We start from the raw sequence: 20,251 nt of genomic DNA, 5'->3' as shown, positions 1-20,251 counted from the left end.
GGCCGCTTTCAGATGCTCTTGCCGGCTTTTTGCCTGCTTTCACCCGTTCTCGGCGGCTTTCGTCTTTCTGAACGGCCGAGTGCGGCTGAAAGCCACCGAGAATGGCCGAGTGCAGCCGAAAGCCGCAGAGACCAGGCCAAAAGCAGCCGAGAACGGCTGAGAGCTACCCAGCGCTACCAAGATACACAGGACATCTCATCTGTATCTCGGCGGCACCATTTTTAAACGGCAAGGCTGAAATGCAAGCCTGCAATGACACTGACAAGGCTGCAATGCAAAGCTGAAAATGACACTGACAAGGCTGCAATGCAAGGCTGCAAATGACACTGACAAGGCTGCAATGCAAGGCTGCAAATGACACTGACAAGGCTGCAATGCAAGGCTGCAAATGACACTGACAAGGCTGCAATGCAAGCCTGCAACGACACTGACAAGGCTGCAATGACAAGGCTGCAAATGACACTGACAAGGCTGCAACGACACTGACAAGGCTGCAATGCAAGGTGCAAATGACACTGACAGGCTGCAACGACACTGGCAAGGCTGCAACGACACTGACAAGGCTGCAACGACACTGTTAAGGCTGCAACGACACTGTTAAGGCTGCAACGACACTGACAAGGCTGCAATGCAAGGGTGCAAATGACACTGAGAAGGCTGCAATGCAAGGCTGCAAATGACACTGACAAAGCTGCAGATGGACACTGATAAGGCTGCATTGATGGGCATTTAAATGTAAGTTTTTTCCTTAAACTTCCCTCCTAAAACTTTTTTTCCTTAAAATTCCCTCCTATGCTTGGGGTGTGTGTTATATACACCGATAAATACGGTATATTCATGAAACAGTTTCTTTCCAAAAAATATGCGTTTGGAAAAATTGCTGTGCAAATACCGTGTACTATAAAAAGTTGCAACAACCACCATTTTATTCCCTAGGGGGTCTACTAAAACAATATATATATATAATGTTTGGGGGTCCTGAGTAATTTTCTAGCAAAAAAATTATGATTTTTACATGTAGGAGAAAAGTGTCAGAATTGGCCTGGGTGGCAAGGGGGTTAATTACCATAAGTAATATACAAATTATTATATATTGTTTTTCAGGTAATTTACTATATTTTCAAAAACTGTACTCAAGCAGGTGGTTTAACGGACAAAGTATTGAAGTTTGAAGTGTTAACTTCAAACCAGTAATTTCACAGTTAAATAGATAAATAATAAATTATTATGTTATAACATATAGAATAATAATATATGTTTCAGTTTGATTAAAACAGTATCTTTTCAGCAGCAGAAGATTCTCATTCTCCCTCTTACCTGTGTGAGAAAAACATGGGATTATGGGTAAACCTTATACACATAAAGCCATGTTTTTTCCTTGTAGTTAAGAAGGCTGGGCTGGAAGGGAGCATGTGTCTTTTAGACACATGCTCCCTTCAATGACACTGCAGTGAGAGGAGTGCCTCCACTGCAGCATTTTTATTGGACACCTGGGGCCAATGGTACTTTACCATTAGTCCAAGGCTCCAAGCTGTCCATTGAGCTCAGTGCCTCTGACAAGAAGTAAGAGGCACTGTGAGCTCATCCTCTCAGTCTACTGCAAAGACAGTGTGCCAGCGTGTATTTAACCCAGCCACTCTGCATGTAGCTTCTGACAGGCTGCGCAAGGAGTTCCGTATCTCTGGAACCACAGGTCAGAGGAGCCCCGAGTTTTTACCAGTGGTGGGGTATGACTTTGGCTCTCTGTGACCCTAGGTCACCAAGCTATGCCCCTTGAAGCCCGATTTTTTTTTTTTTTTATGTTGATGGGAGGTGAGGCTCTGCCTCACCTGCCTCCCATGACTGCACATCCCTGATGTGTGGGTATTGCTTCATTAGTTAAAACCCTTAATTCCATTCATCCTGGGGACTAAGGTATGCTTTGGGCGCTAAAACTTAGTTTCCACAGTAGTACAGTGACAATAGTATGTCTAATCATAAAATATCTTGTATTTTTTTCACAGAAAACAGGACATTTGTCAATAGATGGGGGGGGGATTAACCAATCATAGAATGTCTTCTTTTCACCTTTTTTTTAATGTTTGCTGCAGGGTCTTTGCAGTTACTTTCTGCCCACATGCACTCCGGCAAGTAATTGGGACACAGGGGCAGAGAATTGTCACACTTTTCTGTAACCTAAAGGTGCCTGATCAAGGATTTTAATGGAAGGATTTTTTTTTTACGGAAAGCTGCAATTTTATATAAAAAAATAAATAAAAATCACTGAAGCAAGTAAAAGCTTCAGTGAGGTTTTAGTGAATGAGTTTGCATATAATTTACCTTTGTCCCTTTAGTTCTGCATAGAAGTAGAAGGAAAGGCTATTACCACACTTACTTTTTGTAATAAACTGTAATGTAAATACCTTTTTTATATCGTTTTTCTATACGGTGACATGACTGCAAAGCTCTGCATGACCACATAGATCAGGGATATGCAATTAGCGGACCTCCAGATGTTGCAGAACTACAAGTCACATGAGGCTTGGCAAGACAGCCACAAGCATGACACCCAGAGGCATGATGGGACTTGTAGTTTTGCAACAGCTGGAGGTCCGCTAATTGCATATCCCTGACATAGAGCCTTGAAATCACCCGCTGGTGTCTACTGCTCTAAAGCTTTGGTGGAGGGGGAAGAATGCAGAGAATGGAGCCGGAGCTTTGTGGTCACATGACTGCTTAAAAAAACAACAAGAAAAGGTATTTACAATGCAATTTATTAGAAAATGTATGTGGCACAATAGAGAGCAATGAAAAGGCAACCTTATATTCAATAAATCAGCTGGTTTATTATTTAACTTTTCCATCTACTTTAAAGGGTACAAATACTCATGCTGTATCTGCATCAGGCAGTAAACCAACTGTAAACTGTACTCAAAAACGTGCTCCTACTATTAAGGACTACCTGGTGTATACACAATCCTGTGATGTAGGATGCATCAAAAATATACTATATTACCAAAAGTATTGGGGGTGCCTGCCTTTACACGCACATGAACTTTAAATTCATCCCAGTCTTAGTCAGTAGGGTTCAATTTTGAGTTGGCCCACCCTTTGCCGCTATAATAGTGTTAACTCTTCTGGGAAGGCTGATCACAAGGTTTAGGAGTGTGTCTATGGGAATGTTTGACCATTCTTCCAGAAGGAGAGGAAGGCCTGTGAGGTCAGGCGTGGATGTGGGTGTGAAGTCATGGCTCGCAATCTCTGCTCAAATTCATCCCAAAGGTGTTCTAGCGGGTTGAGGTCGGGACTCTGTGCAGGCCAGTCAAGTTCCTCCACCCCCAAACTCGCTCATTCAAGCCTTTATGGTCCTTGCTTTGTGGACTAATACGCAGTCATGTTGGAACAGGAAGGGGCCTTCCCCAAACTGTTCCCACAAAGTTGGGAGAATAAAATTGTCCAAAACGTCTTGATATGCTGACACCTTAAGAGTCCCCTTCACTGGAACTAAGGGGCCAAGCCCAACCCTGGAAAAACAACCCAACACCATGACCCCCCTCCACCGAATGATTTGGACTAGTGCACAAAGCAAGGTCCATAAAGAAATGGATGAGCGAGTTTGGGGTGGGGGCGAGGAACTTGACTGGCCTGCACAGTCCTGAGCTCAACCTGATAGAACACCTTTGAATTAGAGCGGAGACTGTGAGTTGAAGTGAGCTGTAGATCCCAACTTTTTATTTTAATTTCTATTTAATTTTATCAACATCGACATTGCATTTTTTTGACAGTCTAATTTACAACAGTTTTGTTTTACTTTACCTTGACATCACAACTTTTAACTTAGATCCTTGAGATACATAAAGCAGCAATATATTGCAAAGGGTAAAGGAGAAGAATTAACCATTCTTCATACTTGAGCCCCATAGAGTTAGACAACTCATGGTCCATCTATAAGCAAGCGCTTCTCTCAATCACCCCCTCCTCTGCACATATGCCACAAGGATTTGAGCACAAACATATCCATCTTACGTAAGCCTTGTCTCAAAAACCGTAAAGGATTTGTGTCATAGTGGCAACATGCTTTTAAGATACTGTACATTAAAGTGCAGTGGTCGGTATTACAAGCAGAGTGAATTCTAGATTAATCAAAGCACTCTCTAGCACCTTCTTATTTTAATAAGTGTGCAAGTATTCCCTTTAGTGCTCCCATTAATGGATTACTGTGCTGTCTTTAATTCATTCCTTTCATGTTCCAGATCATCTTCATGTCCATGGCCCATATGACTGACTTCTGCAGGGAACTGCATCATTCCTCACTGATGTATGCTTTCAATTAATCAATGAGAAGAAAAAACGACTAAAAATCTCTTGGCGAAATGTGTAAAACAAAGGGATGAGTTGGTCTTCACTTATTGCAGGCTCATACATCTTTTCAGTAAATACCAGCTCAGTTTCTCTCATTTTGCTGAATATAAATACACTACACGTTTAGAAAGGCATTTGTGGGCTGCAAGTAGTGCTTTATGCCCATATAATTAAAAAAAAATGGCTGCAGGTGCCAAGACTCCCAGTGGGTCCACCCTATGCCCATATCCCAAGAGTTAAGAAAACAGAGCCACACTACTGCTAAATCCAAAATGTCAATAGTTTATTCAAAGGATGCATCTCCCATTGGATGCAGGTTCCACCCCGATGCCTTTCACTTGTAATTCGGCTTAGTCATAGAGGAACCCATATAACTAAGCCCAATTACAGGTGAAATGCATCAGCTTTCAGCCTGCAAAGCTTTGCATTTAGCGGTAATGGCCCCTGCTGCTGTCAGTCAAATCCAGTGAGCAGAGAGCAGGAGTGGAGCCAGGGGCGGACTGACAACTCATGGGGCCCCCGGGCAATAGGAGATTATGGGGCCCCCAGGCAATCAGACATTATGGGGCCACACAGTATACACAAACACACACACACAGTATACAATCACACAGTATACACAGACATGTTTCTATTGGCTGAGAAGGTACTGGAGAGGTAGGGCAGCTATAATCTCTGGATTTTTAGACCAAAAGGATGTCGGCAAGGGACATTTCAGAGACAGATGTAGAAAAAAACACAGATTTGTACATACTTTCCATGGTTTTACTGAGGCTCGCAACCTCCATAGTTTCATAGTTGCTAAGGTTGAATAAGGACACCAGTCCATCCAGTTCAACCTGAGTGAGTGTCTACAATTGTCCCTATCCTTGTACATTGCACACTGACATCGGTCCCTACACTCAAAGAGCCCACAATCCAAGGTCCTCATTCATATACTAGGGCCAATTTTGGACAGAAGCCAAATTAACCTACCTGCAGGTCTTTGGATTGTGGGAGGAAACTGGAGTACCTACCCAGAGGAAACCCATGCAGGCACAGGGAAAACATGCAAACTCTAGGCAGGTAGTGTCGTGGTTGGTATTTGAACCAGCGACCCTTCTTACTGCTAGGTGAGAGTGCTAACCACTACACCACTGTGCTGCCACACAATGGCATGGTGCCCGAGTGGCCCAATGGTCAGTCCGCCCCTGGGTGAAGCTGAGTCAGGCTATGTGTGTCTATAGACATCACTGGATTTGACTGACAGCAGCAGAGGCCATTACTGCTAAATCCAAAGTTTTGCAGGCTGTGAGGGTTCCTTTATGAGTAAGCCGAATTACAAGTGAAAGGCATCAGGGGTGGAACCTGCATCTATAGGCACACACAGCCTGACTCGGGCGCACGCCTGCACATTTGCACCCATAGCAAGCAACTTGCTATGGAGGCAGACACAGAAGAGGAGGAGCCAAAATTGCCAGTGGGGGATCCCAGAAGAAGAAGTAAGGGGCAGCTCTGTGCAATATCATTGCACAGAGCAGGTAAGTATAAACCTGCTTAATATTTTAATTAATAAAATAGACTTTACGATCACTTTACCTATTAGTTATCTGCAATGGGACATAGAGGATACATTCCAGTGCATTTTTGCTTGGTTGAATACACAAATGAACACTTCAGTATTATTACTCCAAAGCCTAAAGCCGACTAGAATTCCTAAAGAGTTGATTGTAAATGAGAATGCAACACTGCTTAAAAGACAAGAGTGATTGTGTGGGGGGAACTAATTATCGGTCACCAGCAGGACTGGTATACATGAGGGTTTGACCATACATTACTGACCATGCTCTTTGTAGATTTTCATCAGTAAAGAGGTTTTCAATTAACCTGAGTACTTGTCAGCATTCATCTGCAGAAACAAATCTGAATCCTGTCATGCAGATCTGATTTTAATGTCGCAGCAGTGACTTGAAAGCAGTGGGGACCAGTACAGTTTTACGGGTCATCAATTCTCCATTTGAAGTCTATGCCTTATTTTAAATTAAACCAATTGCTTCATTTATTTTATTTGTGGTATCCAAAGAATTGCAATTTTAAATATATTATGTGGACATTGAATGTGGACACTCTTCCATGTGACTGAGCTCCAGTTTTTCTAGTAACAGTTACTGTTAATGCTACAGTATACAAAGACATTGTGTGCTTCCAACCGTATACCAACAGTTTGGGGAAGTTTTTTCTGGTCCAGCTTAAACTTGGCCCCATGCATAAAGCAAGGTCTATAAAGTCATGGTTTGAGCTGTTTGGTGTAGAGCAACCCAAGTGGCCTGCAAAGAGCCCTGACCTCAACCCTATTAAACTGCGTGACGTTAAATTGGAATGCTGATTGCTAGCCAAGTTTGACCCAAATTTCTATAGACACACTCCAAAATCTCGTTGGAAAAACTTCCAAGAAAAGTGCAGTATTGTAATAGTCACAAAAGAGGGACAACTCCACATTATTGCCAAAGGTTTTATAACGAAAATGTCCAAAAAAGCACATCTAAGTGTACATTGCCACAATCACTCGATGTTCAATTGCTGGTGCATAGGCAAGCCTAGATACATTACAACTATCCTAAAGTCAAAAAATGATTTTGTCTATAGCGCTCTTTCGTGACACTTCTTTTCTGCGACTACCTGCTCCTCCTCTTCCTCCCCCCCCCCCATGTCCTTCTACCTCTTTGCTATGTGTGTCCCCCCCCCCCCCCCTACTTTTTTTCCCTTCTTTCTCTCTACTTTCAGAATTGGGTATGTGTATTGATATGACCTTCCCCCCCCCCCCCCCCCACGCCTCCGCTGTACATGTGCAAAATGGCATCAGATAGGTTTTTCTATAGCTTGTACTTTATCATCTGTTTAGAATACTTGTTGAGCCTTTTGGGTATGACCCTTTCCATGAAAAGTGTGCATAATGGCTTGGAAGGTCTATAATTGTGTTTCCCTTGTTGTTTTATTGCACTACAATAAACTGCATTGCTTGTATCTGATTGCCTTTTTTTCTCTCAAACATTTTTTACTTGTAAAATAAAATAAAAAAGATCAGAAAATGTGTTAATTTTTTTTCCATAATACTTTGAAATGCTTTGGAATACCTGGGTGGAGCTACATCTTCTTGTTAATAATTGTGTGATGGGTCACCTCTGTGCATCTATGAAACTGTCATGGGTAGCAGATTCATTGGTGGGAGAAGGAGAATGATGATTGATCAGAGCCCATTCACACAGGCGCGACTTTGGATCCAACTTGAAGTCGCCCCAAGTCGCGCAACATGATAAAATCAATGTAAGTGAATGAGAGTCGTCTTAATGCACACTACTGAAGTCGTTCTGACTTCATAAAAGGTTCCTGTACTACTTCAATCTGACTTCTAGGCGACTTGTACCCATTGATTTCAATGGAATTCACCTCCAAAGTCGGATTGTGTCTTAACTGAAGCAACAATACAGGAAGAGAAAATAGTTTTCTCAGGCAACCCCCCCCCCCATTCCTCCCACAGAGCTGATTGTTGTTTGATTGGCCACTGGAAGTCGCCTGTCCTGGAGGCGACTTAAAGTCGCCTTGTAAGTCGCCCCAAGTCGCACTGTGGTGCGCGCTCAGGTCATGTCCAGGTCGCCTCACAATGTCGTGACCAGAGTCATGTTGCCCCTGTGTGAACCGGCTCTCAGAGATAGGCATACTAAAAACAGGGTTGCCCTGGAATGTGCATATTATTTTTATTATTATACAGGATTTATTTAGTTCCATCAGTTTCTGCAGTGCTTTACAATGTAAAGGGAGACACTACACCAACAGTACAATTCAAAATAAGAGGGTTAGACGATCTTTGCTCCTGCAAGCTTACAATCTAAGAGGGAGGGGCTTGTGAAACAAAAGGTAGGATAGGATAAATTGTATACCTTTGTTCCCCAGCTGGGAACTTGGGACCCCCTGATTTGCAGAATTACAAGCTCTAGAACAGAGAGAGCCAGAAGATCAGATTACTGAGAACCATAGGCGTTGATAGAGTAACGGAATGACACCCTAGCCTGCCTAAAAGACCCCATGCTTGGACAGGAAGTATTTTTAAATTGTCCAAAAGATGGTGCCACAAGAAGAATTATGGCCATCTACTGTGGTGGATTAATTTGACGGACTACCATTAAAAAAACTTTCCAAACAGGTTTAATAATATATATATTGCAGGGCTTGCAATAATTCGCTACTGCCTTGTATCACAGGTCAATATTGTACCATTAAGAAATTGTCTGATGTTGAACTTCTGATGTAGGGCTTTAGACACATGACAGTTTATTACACTGGATTAACAACATCAAATTATTTATATGCAATTACAGGAAAAATGCTTCCCGCAGCCATAATACTCATGCTGTCAATATTTACCATGATTAATATTTGTAGGCATCTAGCAATACAGTATAGTGTACAAAGAGCAGCTTGAGCCAGAAAGGGACTGCAAATGTGTCATTTGTATATCCTAACTTACCCCCATTAAGCCAAACAATGCAGCTACTTCTATCAAAAAGAAACACCCTTGTTGGTGTCCTGTATGCTTGTCATTGCCTCATGCATACTGTATGATCATGTATAGCCTTGTGGGTTATTAGCAGTTTGGTATACAAAATGTTTGTTTGCATGCAATAGAGAAAGTTGTAGTATAAATTTAGAGCAGGGTGAGACATCATTGTTTTCTATGCCAAGCTAAACTTTCAATACACAACAAGGTGCGCCATTGTAGCTGCATACGTCTATTTGAGCTCTAATAAATGTAAGCCTGATCACTAAAATCTTCTATAGGCATTAGTATCTTAAAATATGTTTAAAAAATGTGTTCAATATTTTTATATCTTCAGCTTTCCTGAATATAATACCTAGTGATCCTGCCATGAATGTTCTTGTTTTGGCACTTCCTTTTTTATCAAGTCTCTGTCTCCCAGTTGTGCTCTTAATGGAGACTGCAAGTGGATGTGCCACCAAACACTACACAGGTACGGTCCACTGTTGTCACCATCAGGAAACCCACACTGAGAAAAGTTTTACAACATTCCTGTTTGACAGAAGATGGTTGTTAGTTTGACTTCTGTTGAGCGGGAATGGCCATAGATGGATTTAAATTTGTCTGAACTCTGCTGAACTAGCCGATTGTTGATCCGTCTATGGCCAGCTTAAAGCGGGAGTCCGCCGGGAGTTCCGGCTTTTTTTTTTTTAAAAAGCCAGCAGCTACAAATACTGCAGCTGCTGACTTTTAAAATAATGACACTTACCCGCCCAGCGTGCCCGCGATGTCGGCACCCGAAGCCAATCTCTCGATCGTCTCTCGGGTGCTGCCGCCGCCATCTTGGGTATGGGAATCAGGAAGTGGAGCCTTTCGGCTTCATTTCCCGGTTCCCTACTGCACATGCGCGAGTCATGCAGCGCAATAAGGATGGTCCCCGCTGTCTCTGGGATCCGTGTGTTTCCCAGCAGGCAGCGGGGGACCTTCGGAAAGGGGCGTAGATTCTGCGGAAAGGGGCGTACCTTCTGCAGAATCTACACCAGAAGTGGGTGCAGATACCTGTACTGTACAGGTACCTGCACCCCCCTCCCCCCTGAAAGGTGTCAATTGTGGTGCCGGAGGGGGGCGGTTTCCAATGAGTGGAAGGTCCACTTTAGGGTGGACCTCCGCTTTAAGTTTACATTTTAGGGTACAGTTAATCATCAGGCTCCTTTCACATGGGTTTTCCAATCAGGTCTGCTTGTCAGTTTTTCAAGCAGACTTTATCAGAAGCTCCATGCTGGTCTATGCATGTCTTCTGCATTCTTTTCCATTTTTCTAGACCTAAACAGGACAGATGAGAAGTAGCTTGATGTAAACAGACATCTGGCAGCCCATAGAACCAACACAGGTCTGCCACAGTCCGCTGCCAAAACTGATATCTGCTCTGTTCAGCTGTGATTCAGCAGGAAATCTGCTCAGGGATCCCCTGCCGAAAGTGGTTGTAAACTAGGGGTGCACCGAATGGGTTTTTGATGCCGAAACCGATACCGAAAATGAAAAATACACTAGGCCGAAAACCGAAACCGATACCAAAACTGACCAATACCGAAAACAAAAAATATTTTTATACAGGAGATGGTCAGAAACTGGGGACATGGTACAAGAGATGGTCAGAGACTGGGTACATGGCACAGGAGATGGTCAGAGACTGGGGACATGGTACAGGAGGTGGTCAGAGACTGGGAACATGGTACAGGAGATGGTCAGAGACTGGGGACATGGTACAGGAGATGGTCAGAGACTGGCGACATGGTACAGGAGATGGTCAGAGACCGGCGACATGGTACAGGAGATGGTCAGAGACTGGCGACATGGTACAGGAGATGGTCAGAGACCGGGGACATGGTACAGGAGATGGTCAGAGACTGGCGACATGGTACAGGAGATGGTCAGAGACCGGGGACATGGTACAGGAGATGGTCAGAGACCAGGGACATGGTACAGGAGATGGTCAGAGACCGGGGACATGGTACAGGAGATGGTCGGAGACCGGGGACATGGTACAGGAGATGGTCAGAGACTGGCGACATGGTACAGAAGATGGTCAGAGACTGCAGACATGATAAAAGAGATAAGTGCAGCCAGCATTGTCTCCAGTGCAGCCAGTGTGTTGTCCCCAGTGCAGCCAGTGTGTTGTCCCCAGTGCAGGGAAGAGAGAGGAGAGCCGCCTCCGCCGCCTGGTTGAATAGAACGCCGGGAACATCACAGCTTTGATTTCAATAGCTGTGTGGTTCCCCGTCGCACGCCGTCTCATACAGCCCCTCCCCCTTGTCCAGGCACTTTGATAGACAGATCACCCGTCCAATCCTGGGACGGGTGATCTGTCTATCAAAGTTCCCCAGACAAGGGGGAGGGGATGTATGTAACAGCGCACGACGGGAACCACACAGCTATTGAAATTAAAGCTGTGATGTTCCCAGGGGCGTGGCCGGATGCGGGAGTGAAAGAGTGAGTGTGAAACCAGGGCGCGCTGTTCCTGTCTCCCTTCGCTCCCCCTCGATGGGAAGAAATTAGCCTGGAAACGAAAGTTGCAGCTAGCTATGCGCTGAGTCCAACACAGCGGTCCCTTCCTCACTCCGTCTGAGACTGCGGAAACTAGCCAACCCGAGCAAGCATTGTTCGTGACGCTGGAGTGAGCTGAGGGAGATCTCGCGGGCGGCCGTATTATCGCGAGTCCCTGGCTCGGCTCGACTGCGAGGTAATAGAAGGAGTGAACCGAAGGAACCCGAGCGAGCTACTCAGCGGCTGCGGGATATCGCGAGTCACGTCAGACAACTCAGCAGCGCGGGCCGCTTGAAAACCAAAACTGAAGGAAACGATCGAGTGAGCAGAGGGCCAGTGGAGGAGCTTCTGAGTAGCCTAAGGCAACCGCCTAGGCTAACGGTAACACGGGAGAGAGACGTGGGGGAGAGATGAGAAAGGAGGAAGGGGCAAGAGCTGGGGAATATAAAAGCAAATGTTAAATGAACTGTTCCAGCTGTGCCGTTTGCTAAGCATAACTTGCCAGGAGGATGCAGCATGCAGGCTTGTGTGCAGCGGAGGTTACTAGAGAGGTTTAGCAGCCCTGTCCCTCTTGGTGGAACCGGTGGAAATTCTCTCCCTTTCTCTCCCCCCCTATATAATCAGCTTGTCGTGTCCTTGGACCGAGGAATTGAGTCCCAGCAATTGCATAGCTCTTTACTATAATGGTGGAGAAGACAAGTGCGAGTAGGAAGTGAGAGTTGGGAAATGTCCATAGTCACTGTTGCTCTTACAAGCTAATATAACATCACCTCCACTCCCTCCATCGGTCGCTCTGGCAAAAACTTTTCTTTCCTTTGCATGGCTAGCTGGTTGTGCTCCTGAACTGAGGACATTGTATTACATTAAACTACATCAAATTGCATTGCACTGCACTGTTTAGCAATTAACTATATGGACCATTTAAAAAGACAAGTTGCAAGGAAATAGAGCTGCCATTGTGCACCCCCCCTTCTCCTGTTAGTAAGTGGGCCCCTCCTTACCCCGCTGGCCATACTCACCCCCCTCTTTTTTTCTGTCTGGAGGGGTAATTTGTGATATCTCAACAATACTATTAGCCAAGCATATATTAACCCTGCCTGTTATACCATGCTTAGCAAAAGGGCCACAGAGGACGGATCGCTTAGTGAGGGGAACCAGAAAACCCGGGCCGCCAAAGAAAAAGCGAGCCAGGCATCTGCAGTAGCAGCAGCTAAACTGGAACGCTTTGCCCATGCAACCTCTCCTACCAGAAGGGGAATCCATCAGTCATCTGGGCAAACAAGACCGCAGGGGGCTGCTCCGGATAGGAGAAGCTCCAGTCAATTAGCACCAAACCCAGGTCGATCACCCATTGGAAGTAAGATGAACGACTCGGTTCTGGTAGCGAGCAAGACAGTACATAATATAACAGCTTTAGCGGAACTCCCTATGCTAGGGAGTGGTGAACCTACACTACGCGACATACTGCAAGCAGTTAACGAATGCAAAGATTCTATTTGTGGGCTCGATAACCAGCTGAGCAGTATTAGAACTGAATTAAACTCTATGAGCCAATTATTGAGCAATACAATGGAAAGAACCACGGTACTAGAAGGAAGATTAAGCATAGTTGAAGACGATCTCCTCCCATTACAGCAAAAAATGTCCGGGTTACAGAAACAAATAGCTACGCAGGCATTAAAATTAGACGAAATGGAAAATAGAAGTCGCAGAAATAACGTTCGCCTGATTGGTCTTCCAGAGGGGAGTGAGGGCCCCAACCCTATAATTTTTTTGGAAAAATGGTTCAAAGAACTTCTGGGTGATACCCCTTTTACTCCACTTTTTGCCATAGAAAGGGCTCATAGAGTCCCCTCAAGACCTCGGGCATCAGAGGAACGCATCAGGCCATTGATTTTGAAATTCGTGAACTATAATGATCGCACTATTTTGATGCGTAGGACTAGGGAATTGAGGGACATCTTTTATAAGGGGACCAGAGTGTCGTTTTACCCAGACTTTTCTCCAGACCTACAGAAGCAGAGAGCTGAGTTTATCCCTATTAAGCGAACTCTTCAAAAACATAAGCTAAGCTACGCATTGTTGTATCCTGCTCGGTTACGCATAACTGCTCTGGGTTTAACCTTTTTTTTTGGCACTCCACATGAAGTGGAAAAGTGGTTGGAGGAACATAAAAAAGAGCTTTAGCTCTCCCTAGGATTATCATGCTTGGAAAACTCGTTTTTGGAGAGGTCTCTCCTCTCCCCCTTGTTTCCCCCCCCCCCCCCCCCTTTAATTTCATATAAAATTTTTTTTTTTTTTTTTTTTTTTTTTCCCTCTATGGGGTCTTTGTCTTTCAAAATGAGAACTGCACAATATTCGCACGTGGAACATGTCATTAATTAGCAATATTGAATGTATAAATGGATGTAATAGTTTCAAGGAGTGTTGAGTCACTAAAGGGTCACTTATTAGCAGGGAGGGGGGTGGAAGGGTTACGGAATGAACAGAATTATATAGGATAAATTTCACTATAAATGTTCAATAGGAAGGTATTGGCAGAGTAGTACTGAGCAAAAAAGAAAAGAGAGAGAAATCTTTTTTTTTTTTTTTTTTTCTCTCTTTTCTTTTTAAGGAAGAGAAGAGGGTAAAGGGATAAGGGGCGTAGGAGGAAGCAAGGGAAGGGAAGGGAAAAAGTAATAAGAAACTAAATAGCTGTGGGAGGGGAGGTATTTAGATTTCCTCTCCATGAGACTGGCACATGACTTGGGTATGCACTGGGGGGGGGGGGGGGGGGGGAGGGAGGCGAGGAAATACGGGCACTTATATTACACAAAGGATAATGTATAACTTTATATAAGTTTATTGGTAAGGCACTCCCTTTTTTTTTTGGGAAAGTAGTTAAGTAGCTTGTATATTTATTGGGAGGAGAGGCGTTTTGAATTCCTCTCTATGAGATTGAACAATATTTGAACACCCATTAGGGGAGGGGAGGTTATGAAATACGCGAACGGGCGCATTGCACAAAATACAATATATAAGTTCATTAGCAAAGCACTATCTGGGGGTTCTCCCCCCCCCCCTTTTTTTTTTTTTTCTTTTCCCTCTTTTCCTCCCTTCTGGAAAAGTTGGTTGTAACGGAAGGGTAGCTTAAGTTATGTTATTCAAATGTTACTTAAAGAGGAGGGAGAGAGTGAGGATGAGGGAGGGAAGGCTAAGGGGCTTTTGAGTTTCTAGGCAAATCGGGGGAGAGGGGGGGGCGGGGTTGGGCGCTTTGGGTTCTGAGTGTATGGAAAGTCGGGCCACAACAGTGACCCCTAGGGGAAGCCCTGATGGGCATGGGGGGTGGGGGGAAGGGAGGGGAGGGAGAGTGGGAGGGCGGGGGGTGAGTGGGAGGGAAGCGGGGACGGAGGGGTACTTCGAGCACACACTGAGGGTATGGGAGGTTCAGGTGGAGGTGGGTGGGGGGCGGGGACCCGTCGAGGGAGGACGGGTCCCCTTCCCCCCCTCCCCCCTTTTCTGGCCGATTTAGCAACTATCGACGATCATGGGTAGTGTACATATTACTTCATGGAATGTGAGGGGGCTGGGGGATCCAAAAAAGAGAGCAGCGGTCATGTTGGAAACAGAGAGGGGAGCTCCTGGTTTCCTCTTTCTCCAAGAGACGCATTTAACCCCCAGTACAGCCCCACTGTTAAATAACCGGAAATTTCTGACATACTATCATTCCTTCCATACATCATATTCTAGGGGTGTGAGCGTCTTGGTCAGAAGGGGCACACATTTCCTGTGTAAGGAGTCCTCTATTGACGAGGAGGGGAGATTTGTTTTCTTATATGGACTGTTGGGCGGGCAGCAATATGTCCTAGCCAATATTTACATACCTCCCTCCTTCAAGTTGGAGGTTATGTATAAATTATTGGGGTTTTGCTTAGACAAACCAGGCGTTCCGTGGATAGTATTAGGGGACTTTAACGAAACGTTGGACGGGCGCTTGGATAGGTTTCCTAAACCAGATGGGGTCAGAACAGGGCGTCTACAAGGTTTCTTATCCGAAATAGGATTAAACGATCTGTGGCGAATACGACATCCTCAGGAAAGGCAGTATTCTTGTTTTTCTAGGACCTACCACACATTATCAAGAATCGATATGGTTTTTGGGAATAAAGAGGCGGCGGAGGTGGTACAGGACATAGAATACGGGGCAAGGGGGATCTCAGATCATTCCCCCCTGTCCATGATAGTGTCTTTGGGAGCTAGACCAGGCTTAGGGGAATGGAGGATAAACCCAGGCTGGTTGGAATTAATGGGCAGCACAAGTCTCCTCCTGGATAAGATAAGGGAATTTCTCCAAATAAATAAGGGCACAGCTCCACCTGGTATAGTCTGGGATTCCCTAAAAGCTTACATCAGAGGCACACTAATACAGCAAGTAGCAATAATTAAGAGAAAAGACCGTGAACAGGAGCTAGTTATAAAAAATGAAGTCATTTTGGCGGAGAAATCATACATAGAAGCCCCATCGCCCGTTAGCCAGAAAGTATGGCTTGATAGCCAACAAGTGTACAAAATGGCTCTTTTAAAAAAGGCAGAGAACAGGCGTATATTTCAACGCCAGCATTATTTTGGCGAAGGGGAGAGGGTGGGTAGAGCCCTCTCCCTTTTGGTCCAAACTAATGGCTCCCCAACAGTAGCTCAGGTGATTAAGTCGCCAAACGGCGATCTTGTTTCTAGTCCCCCTGCGATCATGAGGGTACTTCATGATTATTATAAAAACTTATACAAATCAGCTACGCAGGGTCAAGGCAGCCCCGTTCCTGACTTCTTACTTCAACCAGCAATTCCAACACTACCAGAGCAGGACAAATTGTCCCTTGAATTACCTCTTACACTGGAGGAGTTAAAAAATGCAGTAGCTGAAATGTCCAACTACAAATCCCCAGGCCCAGACGGGTTACCATAAGAAATTTACAAGCGTTATGGGGAAGTGCTATTGCCGGAACTCCTGGAGACATTGAACCAGGCATTAGAGGTGGGTGAACTACCCGCCTCGATGCTAGAAGCCAATATTATCTTAACACTTAAGGAGGGGAAGGATCAACAGGAAGTCTCATCATACCGGCCAATATCTCTGTTGTGCTCGGATGTTAAAATACTAGCCAAGGCCCTAGCAATCCGCCTAAACAAATACATCCATAAACTAGTACATCCAGACCAGTCGGGCTTCATCCCGGGTAGGGCAACCAGCACTAACATCAGAAGAGTTTTCCTCAATGTTCAAATACCCAGGGATAATGCCGGGCTGGGAGCTATTCTAGCTCTGGATGCTACTAAGGCCTTTGACAGCCTGGAATGGGGTTATCTGTGGAGAGTGTTGGAGAGGTTTGGTTTTGGCCCCTCATTTATCCAATGGATAAAATTGCTGTACAACAAACCTAGGGCCAAAATCAAGATGGCATCTGAATTTTCTGAAGCATTTCAGTTGGAGAGGGGAACAAGACAGGGGTGCCCGCTGTCCCCCCTTTTATTTGTATTAGCTATGGAGCCCCTGGCGGTCCTGGCAAGATCCCGCCCGGACATCCAGGGATTCCGACGTGGAACAGTAGAAGATAAAATTGCCCTATTTGCGGACGATGTCCTGTTTTTTATTGGAGATACAGACTCTACCCTGAATAGAGTTGTGCAGTTGATGAGGGAGTTTGGGCAACAATCCGGTCTAGAAATCAACTGGAGTAAATCAGCCCTCCTGCCATTGCCCAGACCCGGTGATCAAATGGTGTTACCAACGATAGCGGGCCTGGAGACGGTGGCTAGGCTGAAGTACTTGGGCATTTGGATCTCTGGGGAAGTAGACCAATATGTTAACGAGAATCTAGCACCACTATTGGCGAAAATGAAGCTGAAACTTAACAGATGGTGTGGCCTCCCTCTCTCCGTGGCGGGCCGCTCCAACCTAGTAAAAATGCTTTGGCAGCCACAAATATTATATATTCTACATAATTCCCCAATTTGGATTAACCAGAAATGGTTCCAAAGAATGGATTCACTTATCCGTGATTTAATTTGGAAAAAGGGTCATGCTCGGATAGGGTTACATACGTTGCAGCTCCCCGCCACGGAGGGAGGACTGGCCATACCTCATCTGGCTGCATATTTCTTGGCTGCCCAACTCCAGCATTTAACAGGGGCGGGGCTCCAAGAGGGAGGGTCCCCAAACCATAAACTGATGATGGTGGGGGTACCCCATAAGTTATTACCTGAAGTTTTGGAGGCTAACTCATTCGCCCATAGATGCCCCACCAACGTTTTAATGAGGAAGGTATGGCAGAAAGCAAAGCAAAAGTTGGGTTATGTGGGAGTAACCGACTACACCCCCTTATGGCATAACCGCCATCTGAGTGAAGTAAACAAGATAGATAGATCTCTAGAATGGGACAGACAGGGGATCAATAGACTGGTGCACTTATATGAAGGTAATGAACTGAAATCTTTTGAAGATATTAGACAGGAATTTAATATTTCAAACAGGACGTTTTATAAATATCTACAGTTGAGACATGGAATTCAAGCCCAATATGGGTCACTCGCCATTGAGCGGACTGAAATTCCCCTGCTTCAGGGTCTTATGGTCCGAAGTCAAGCAAAAGGCCAGATTTCTCGGCTATATACGAAGATCAGAGGAAGGATCTTGAAAGGTGAGGGCCCAGCTAAGAGCAGACAGGGCTGGATAGGGAATGTAGGCCCGATAACTCAAGAACAATGGGATGTGACGCTGAAGCAGGGGAACTTGGTCTCTATATCCCCATCCCAGCGTGTGTCCCATTTGTTCCTAATATATAGGGTATATTATACCCCCTATAAGCTGTGGAAAATGGGTAGGAAACCTAGGGATGAGTGCCCCAGATGTGGGGCATCGGGAGATCTCTTCCATATGGTATGGAAATGTCCAAAATTGTATAGCTACTGGTTAGAAATAGTTCTTAAAATAAACAGGGCTTTTAAGACCACCCTGAAACCTGAGGCTAGGATTTGTCTATTGGGGATATTTGAGGAGGATAGACTAAACAGTCCATCCTGAGGTGTTTGTACCAGGCCAGACGGCTGATAGCAATTAATTGGCAAGCCAAAAATCCCCCGTTATTTAGACAATGGGTCAACGCAATCAATTCTACAGTATGGTGTGAAAGAGCAATGTTTGTAAAACAAAACAACATAAAAAAATTTGAGATATTATGGAACCCCTGGCTGACCAGCATGGGCTACCCCCTGGATAGGTCTACTGAGAAGGCGGACTAGCACCTGCTTGGTGGGCAGGAGGTGGGGGGTCCTTTTTCCCCTCCCCCCGAATGGGCTCTCTTGTGGGGAGCCCTAGGGAGGGGGGGGGGGTCTCTTAGCCTGCCTGTTCTCTTTATATATTTTTTTTTTCCCCTCCATGTTGTTTGGTGCCCATCACTATCCAGTCGTGACCGGTATGACAGGCGCCAGCAGTGTGTGCTCGAAGAGAGGTGGGGGGGTGGGTGGGTGGGACGGGGGGGGGGTTGAAAAGGAGCATGACGCGTTTATGGTAACGGGTGTGTTGGACGTAGCTTCGCCACTGTATTACCTTGTATGCAACGAAGTTCTTTTTTGTATTGTATATAATAATAATAATATTGTTACATTGTTACTTTGTACCTGAAAAATCTTTAATAAAGTAGTACCAAGTTTAAAAAAAAAAAAAAAAAAAAAAAAAAAGCTGTGATGTTCCCGGCGCTCTATTCAACCAGGCGGCGGAGGCGGATCTCCTGCGCTATACACCCCCCATGATGGGGGGCACTAGGGGCAGGGGCGGTGCTCCGCCCCACCCAGGCCCCGCCCCATTTGCGGCTCCATTATCGGACGTTTTCTCCTTTTCGGCAAATTGCCAAAAAGGCTGAAATTTTGATGCATCCCTATTGTAAATCCATACAGACCACTTTAACCTGCAGGTAAGCCTAGATTAAGGCTTACCTGTAGGTATAAGAAATATCTCCTTAACCTACACAGTCAAAGAGATATTTCCCTAAAAACAGGCACCGATGTCTACGCCGTATGTGTGCCATAGACAACGGCGCAGGCGCACTGAGTGTGCCGTTAGTGAAGGCGATCATGCCGTCACTGACGGCTCCCGCGCACAAATGCGCCGGAGTGACGTCATCGCTACTCCGGCCAGTCACAGCACCGGAGCAGCGATACCCGGAAGTCACTCTGGGTATCATGGCGGCGACAGAGGAGGTGGACGAGGGTCGCTTCGAGGGCTTCAATCTCAGGTAAGTAATTCATAATGAGCTAGTATGCTATGCATGAATTACCCTTTAGGCTGGGTTCACTCTAAAACATGCAGCAGCTCACAGCATGAGTCCGTTGCGTTTCCATTCACTGTTTCAGGGCCGATTTCAGACAGATTTTTTTGGGCTTTATTCAGACCTGAAACCAATCAAAATATGCACAATTTGCACTGGAGCCACTAAGGAGATATGTGAACTGGCTCCATAGAGAGCCGGTCACAATCTCCTGCTATGGGAATTGGATGCGGGGAAACCCACATCCAATTTGCATAAATGTGAACCCAACCTAATATCACTGTGGGTATAGTATTGTGCACATGAGGGTGTTCTATTTAATATTTTTTTTTCTATTGGTTGAACAAGATGGACTTTTGTCTTTTTTCAACCTGACTAGCTATGTAACTATAGATACATTTCAACATCCTTTTGCACATAGACCTGCAGTAGTATATCCATAGTCATAAAATAAAGGAGAAGTGACTGCTGAAATGATTTCTGAGTTGAAAACTTAGCTTAGCCCCGATGCATAAGACTCTGGCATTTAGGTGCAGGTGGAAATTAAAGACGT

General features: G+C 45.2%; 1 protein-coding gene across 1 annotated transcript in view; it reads right to left on the bottom strand.

Annotated features, from left to right (window-relative positions):
• Positions 1-20,251, bottom strand: part of LOC143930034 (heparan-alpha-glucosaminide N-acetyltransferase-like) — a 519,140-nt gene that overhangs the window by 288,810 nt on the left and 210,079 nt on the right. The window lies entirely within an intron of this gene.

The sequence above is a fragment of the Lithobates pipiens genome, unplaced genomic scaffold (genome assembly GCF_037356315.1).
Source record: "Lithobates pipiens isolate NorthernLeopardFrog02 unplaced genomic scaffold, aLitPip1_a1.2 Scaffold_25, whole genome shotgun sequence".
NCBI classification, from domain to species: domain Eukaryota; kingdom Metazoa; phylum Chordata; class Amphibia; order Anura; family Ranidae; genus Lithobates; species Lithobates pipiens.
The sequence above is the reverse complement of the archived record's forward strand: the minus strand, read 5'-3'. Positions and strand labels throughout refer to the sequence as shown.